Source organism: Micropterus dolomieu, linkage group LG12 (genome assembly GCF_021292245.1).
Source record: "Micropterus dolomieu isolate WLL.071019.BEF.003 ecotype Adirondacks linkage group LG12, ASM2129224v1, whole genome shotgun sequence".
Lineage (NCBI taxonomy): Eukaryota > Metazoa > Chordata > Actinopteri > Centrarchiformes > Centrarchidae > Micropterus > Micropterus dolomieu.
This window is the reverse complement of record NC_060161.1, coordinates 4,734,694-4,742,221: the sequence shown is the minus strand read 5'-3', so window position 1 is coordinate 4,742,221 and position 7,528 is coordinate 4,734,694.

Sequence of the window (7,528 nt, the reverse complement as noted above, 5' to 3'; positions counted from 1 at the left end):
CAGGATCATATCCACCCATGATCTCTTCTAAATCACTCTGTTCATCATCATCTTCCATTCTCCTAAGCCTCGCTCTACCCTTAGTTTCCAAACGTGTCATTTTCTTCTTACTTTTGGAGCTTGGATTCATCTTTATAGTTGTTTCTGCTTGTCCTCTCTCTATGATTCGTTCCTCTTCATCTCTGATGCAATAATCACCCTCCTGAATGATCACTGGAAGCTGAGGATAGACGTCCTTAAACTCCGCTTCCTCCTCGTAAGGTGGAGGTCTTCTTGCTGAATCCGTATGTGAGAAGGGTGTGTTGACTTCTGCCATTAGTTTTTCTGTTATCTTTGCCTCTTTTGCCATTTTCTCTACACCTCTGTCCCTTTTATCTTATCTTTCATCAGTTTTTGACCCTCATGTTCAAACAACTTAAGAACACCCACCTCTCTCCGACTCTTTCTTTACGTCGTTCCCCTTTTTTCCCCTTATTTTGATCCGACTTATATGTGGACACAAGTACTTGCAGTATTTTAAGTACACCTGGGTTAAGAGTCCCTTCCACAGGCCATGGTTGTTCAATATCAGGCCAACGTTTATGCCATTTTTCAGATAACTTTACAATACCATTAACTAGAGGATTATTTTTTTGTCCTACGTCAAGTACATCAAGTAAGAGTATTTACTTTCAACGTTTTAATGTCCTTTTTCCTGTTTTATATTTCTTGATTGTAAATTATTTTTATTATTACTTATGTGTTTATTTTTCTTTTAATTCTACCTAATTGTTGATAGGTGGCAATCTTACCACATCTGCTAATGAATCAAGGGAATTTGTCAACTCCAGAGCAATCACAAAAAACTTGTTATCCAGCAATCACACAGCGCCAACTCCTGCCTCATAATCACCCACTCACCTTAGTTTTATCCCAAAATCTCAATACCAGAATTCCAACCCAATTTGAATTCAAACGACCCCTGCACAAAAAACTCCAATATGTAATATTCAAATACAGGAACTGATCAGTCCGTTGCCAAGTCTCCCCTTAGATAGTCATAACATGAAATATGGCAGGCATACACAAATAGATTCTCTTTGTTACAAATGTGTCTATAATATCCTGAAAGGAAACAAACTAAATGTGTATCAGCCGTAATAATTATAAATGAGTATAGACACATATGCACAGGTGTTTGTAAAGAGTTTGTGGATTGCACAGTACTGGCCAGACTGGATCCAGGGCTGCTTCGCTGTGGAAAAGCTGGACGGCACCGCCTCTCTCTCCTTCTTGTCTCTCAGACCACAGGAGAACAAAAACAAAAAAGCAAACAACAATTTAGTCCTTTTATGTACTCACATGGTTATTTCAACCATAAAATAAGAGTGTTAACTCTCTGAGTAATCATAATCTAATTTCCCTAACTTTTTAACATATCTACGTTCACATGCAAGTTAAGGAATATCGGTGTCATTTACACTGGGGATGCTGGGGACACCACTCTTCACTCCTATTTAAAGCTTACTCTGTTAACAAATGTTCTGAAATATAGCTTGTGGTTCAATACCAATGAAAATGCCTTCAGAAAAGTGTATTTGCACATAAAAAAAAAACCCAAATGAAATGCAAGTAAAATATAGAAAAAACAAATGTGAACTTCCCAAAAAAATAACTTTAACAAATTTCATAACACAGTTTTCCCCTTGACCAAATTTCCCTCCTCTATTTCTTTATTCATATATATATTTTCTTCCTTCTTTATTTATGTATTCTATTATTCATATATATATTTTCTTGAATCCTCGCCTTATCATCCTCTGCACAGTCTCTCACACACACAACCGAGACACAGCAGGGACAGCTCTCCACACACACACACACACATGGTAGCTATCCAGTCAACAACAATGCATTCCTTCACACTATTTATACAGCATGCTTCCGCCGCACCTTTTTCCTTTATTATTTTCTTTCCTACATTTGTGCTACCTCGAGTTTGTAGATATTTAATGAGAGGCCACTTTGGACATAGTTCGTCAACACATGTATCGAGAGGTAACTTACAATTAAATTTTTCTTCTACAAGCTCCCAGTTCCTTTGAACGGACCCAAAAATTCACCTAGTGCCTTTCCAGGATTTGCAGCCCATTTAAGATAGCCTTTCAAGGGCTTTTGTCCGGATCTGCGGCGTCCTAATCCTTATTAATATTTTTTTATTTTATTTATCCTTTATTTAACCAGGAAAAAAAACAAAAAAAAACAAACAAACATTGAGATTAAAAATCTCCTTTGCAAGGGAGACCTGGCCAAGATAGGCAGCAAACTTACATAAGATCATTACATACGTACAAAGACACACAAATGAAAGCCAATTATGCACTTACAATGAAATCTCAATAAAAACATTGATATGCGAGGGAGTCCAACTCAAAGCATGTCATTCTCAACTTAAAAACACTTAAAGGAATCAATTTACTAAGTTTTAAGTTGTTCTGCAGCAAATTCCATGTAAAGGGAGCAGAATAAACAAAGGCCTTTTTACCCAGCACAGTACTGACATGTGGGACAGAAAACAAGACAAGAGCTTGAGAATGGAGAGAGTAATGACCAACACTTTTTTTCATAAGAAGTGAACATAAATAGGATGGTAGAACACCAAGAATAGCCTTATATATAAATGTATACCAATGACAAAGCCTCCGTGTTGTCAGAGCAGACCACCCTACACGAGAATACAGCTCACAGTGGTGGGTGCGAGCTTTACAATTAGTAATAAATCTCAGCGATGCATGATAGGCTGCGTCAATCATGTGAAGGCATTGAGCAGATGAATGCATATATAATATATCACCATAATCCAACACAGATAAAAAAGTGAATGCCACTAACCGTTTTTTAACATTAAAAGAAAAACACAGCTTATTTCGAAAGTAAAAACCCAATTTTAGCCTCAACTTTCTCACTAGACAGTGAACATGAGGCTTAAATGATAGGCAATCATCAATAACAATACCAAGATACTTATAAGTTGTAACAGTCTGTATTTCACGTCCATCAAGAGTAATCACTAAGGGGATTTTCAGTGGTCTATTCCGAGGGCCTGTGAAAAGCATACATTTGGTTTTGTCTGCATTGAGCACAAGTTTCAACTGTAGCAAAGTGTTTTGGACCATATTGAAGGCATTCTGTAAATGTGCAATGGCTTGTTTAAGAGAGGGTGCACAGCAATAAATAACTGTGTCATCTGCATAAAAATGAAAGTTTGCATCAGACACATGCCGATTAAGATTATTTATATAAATAGTAAATAAAAAAGGGCCTAATACAGAGCCTTGTGGAACCCCTTTAAGGATTGGTAAAATACCAGATTGAACACCATCATGCTTAATGCACTGAGTTCTGTCACTAAGATAGTTTGAGAACCAAGAGACAGTTTTCTTTGAAAACCCTGAATTAAGAAGCCTAATCTTTAAGACATCATGATCAACCGTGTCAAAAGCTTTTGACAAATCAATAAAAAGTGATGCACAGTGCTGCTTCTTGTCACGAGCAACAGAGATGTCATTTATCACCTTCATTGCAGCTGTGATGGTACTATGTTTTTTTCTAAAACCTGATTGAACTGGGGATAAAATGTCCTGTACATGCAAGAAGTCTTTCATCTGATCACTCACCAGGGATTCAAGCGTTTTGGCCAAAACAGACAAATTAGAAATTGGCCTGTAATTATTTAAGTTTGACGGGTCATCCCCTTTCAATAATGGACAAACAAATGCAGATTTCCATATTTTGGGAATAGTGTTGCTCTCTAAAGTAAGGTTAAAAAGGTACGTTAGAGGCTGTGCTACACAATCAGCAGCTATTTTTAAGAACAAGGGCTCTATAAGATCAGGTCCTGGGTTTTTTTCAGGAACGTCGGCCACTAAGAATGGAGTGAGATTGAAGACACTTGTAGAGACTGGTACATCTCTACAAGGTGTCACAGTATAAGGACAAGCAGTGTCAAACAAAGAACCAGACTGAATAAAATGCTCATTAAAATGGTTCAATATCTCCAGCTTGTCATGAACTACTACAGACTCTTTCATAATAGAAGAAGGAACATTAATACTATCTTTGTTTGGAGAAAGTAATTTTATAGCCTTCCAGAATTTTCTGGGATCATTTAAGGTGTTAGTAGTGGCTGACAGATAAAAATCAGATTTTGCTTTCTTAATAAAAGAAGAACATTTATTTCTTAGCTGCCCAAAAACAAGCCAGTCAGACGAAGAGCCCGTTTTTCTTGCTTTGGCCCACGCTAAATTGCGGTCATGAAGAATATAGCCAAGCCAAAACCAGGGATTATTCCGCCCCTTAACTCTGAATCTCTTTAGTGGGGCGTGTCTATTTATTACTTGCAAAAAACTATCCCGGAAAAAGATCCAGGCTGACTCCACATCGGGAATCAGCTCTATTCTACTCCAATTACAATTAAACAAATCATGGCAAAAGCCCTGTTCATTAAATTTTTTGAGATTCCTCTTACATACTACGCGAGGTTTACATTTAGGCATCTTAGTATTCCTTACAGCAGCAACAACGCAGTGGTCACTTAGGTCATTGCAAAAAACGCCAACAGCAGAAAATTTGTGCGGGACATTAGTCAAAATTAAATCAATTAAGGTGGATTTCTCATGGCACTTAGGATTTAAACGAGGGGGAGAACTGATTAACTGTGTAAAATTGACAGAATCACAAAATGACTTAAATTCATCTGAACAAAGTTTCAACCAGTCCCAGTTTAGATCACCTGCTAAAATAATTTCAGAGTAGTCCAATCTGGATAAGAGTTGAATAAGAGTCTGCAATGCAGTACTCAAGGCAGAAGGAGGCCTATAACACCCAACAACAGTAACATAAAGGCCCTTGGCCAACTCCACCTTCACTGCCAAAACTTCCAGCTGCTTACCGATAGATTCTGAATGGACTAGCTTCACATTAAATTTAGATTTGACATAAATAGCAACCCCACCACCCTTCCTTAATCTGTCAGCACGAAACACGTTATAATCACCCATTCCAATGTCCATATCAGTAATTGATTTGTCAGCCAGGTTTCAGATAACACAACAATATCAGCATCTGTTAAATTCACCCAAATTCTAAGCAGATCCATTTTGGGTAACAAACTGCGAACATTAAGGTGAATTACACTCAAACCAGACATGGATTTCACATCAGATGGCAATGGAATACACTGCAACTCAGGGCCTGGATTTGGCTGCACATTGCCAGATAAAAGCAGCAATAAAAATATTAACCATCTCTGTTTACCATCAGTATATGAAAAATCTGTAGAGCTTTTAAAATGAGAGTCCCAGTAATGTCTGTCATCAAATGCAAAATAGTCATTTAAAATCAAAAGATTTTGAAGCTGAAGAATATCTCTGGGTAGAGACCAGGCTAAACTTAAGTCCTCTGCCAACTCCTTTGGCATTTGAAGGGAATGCACAAAGGCTGAGCAGTTGAATCCATAGGCTATGTCCAAAGAGCCACAAATGTTGTAAGATGTACTCACCCAGTATAAATCACTTGATCTTAGATTTCGCACAAACAATGAACAAAGCAGCATCCAAAAAAGAGCCATGTTAGCAGAAGATGTTAGCAAACCCCAAAGGAGCTGACAGGGCCTCAGGATCCACGCAGAGCCTGGAGATCTTAGCTAGGCTGCTAGGGTCTAGAGAAGCTAGCAGAACCTCAGATCCAAGTGAAGCCTGAAAGGGCTAGCAGGGCCACAGGATCCAAACAGCGCCTAGAGACAATGGCTGGGCTGCTAGGGCCTGAAGCCTAGAGGTGGTAGCAGGCTAGGCTGCTAGGGCCTGGAGAGGCTAGGAGGGCCTCAATATCCAAGCAGAGCCTGGAGATGCTAGCTGGGCTGCCAGGGCCTAGAGAGGCTAACAGGCCCTCAGGATCCAAGTAGAGCCTGGAGATGGAAGCTTTTCTGCAGCAAAGTAGTCCATAATCCAATAAAAACTATTTCATCTAAAAAACGAAGGAGCTCAATCATAGAATCTGCTAAAATTTTTTACTCCATTTATGAGTATAAAAGCAAACAAAATGCATATAAATGAGTATAGATAGAGGGGACAAACACACATCAGACCATACATGCCGCCATCTCGGATATTACCTTTTTCCATAGCCTTATATTTTCTTCCTTATCCTTATTAATTTTTTATTCAAGCCGAATGACCCTGGCCAGGGTTATACTCTCTCTTTTGACCCTGGATGTCAAATGCTGGAGCATCTTTATCTTCTGTCCTGTGAGAGGTGTAAAGTTGCAATCAGTCCCATCAAAGATCAGATTAGAGGGCCATGTTTTAGAAATGTAAACAAGCTGCTTTGTTTACAACTAAAACCCACAAGCTATGACCCTTGCCAGGATTACACTCTCTCTTTTTCCCTAATCCAATTGACCTATTCCTTAAAGCCTAGTTTCACGCGACAGTAATTTCCATCCCACATGACTTACGGTTATAAGAATCTGAGGGCCCATATTCTTAATTTTTGCAAAGTTATGAAAGCTCACTTCCCGTTACTCCTAGGCTATTCCTTTTTCTTCCTTTTATATCTATCTATCTGTCTTCGTTACATTCACACACACCCTTTTTGCGTTATCCACAACGCACACAAAATTTAGAACGGAGTCTTCTCACACATCCACCCGCCAGCATTCACACGGGATCGAACCGGTGTACCCTTTAACGCACACACAGACACACGAACTGACCAGCGGCCACAGTTTATGAGAAAACTCGCCATATACGCCAGCGTCTTGAGCGGGAGTCAGTTCGACGGTGCCGTGTGATGGAACGATGTATTCAGGCACAACACGGTCCCTTCGTGGTCGCCAATTTCTGTGGTGTCCGAACAATAATGCTGCGATGATGTGTTGAGAAGAAACCCGCTTGATACTGTTCTTGATCATAACAGTTTATTAAATCAAGGAGTTCAGCATCACTGACCTTCTGTCCAGCTGCTAGAGTCAAATGCACATATGTTATACACCACAGTCCACCACGGTGAGTCCAACTAATTCACAGTAAAAGAGTAAATTCAGTATTTATTCAAAGAGAGCAGAAAAACCCCTGAACGTATGAAGTCATCTTTTAAAGAAAAAAGCACTTCAACTTAAAACAAGTAGGTGAAAATGAAGCAGTCGTGTCGCCATGACAATAACTTAGACCTGTGTGTATACTAACATGATAACTAAATAATTAAATAAAGTAAATCTTCTTCTTCTTAAAACCTGCTGCAGGAGGATGTTTAAAAGTGGCGATAGAAGACAGAGGCCAGAGAAAATGTATTTTCTTGTTCAGGACCAGCGATGAAAAGATTTTTTTTTACTCTCCTTGAAGAAACTATGAAATAAAAAATACATTTTCGAGCTTCTTATCCCGTGTCCTTCATGTGTGCGTTGTTTAACTCCTCCCTCAGTGGCAGAAACTCATTAAACTGACATACTGCGCAGTATTCTCTGTTTTAATACTTAATACCACTATTTATC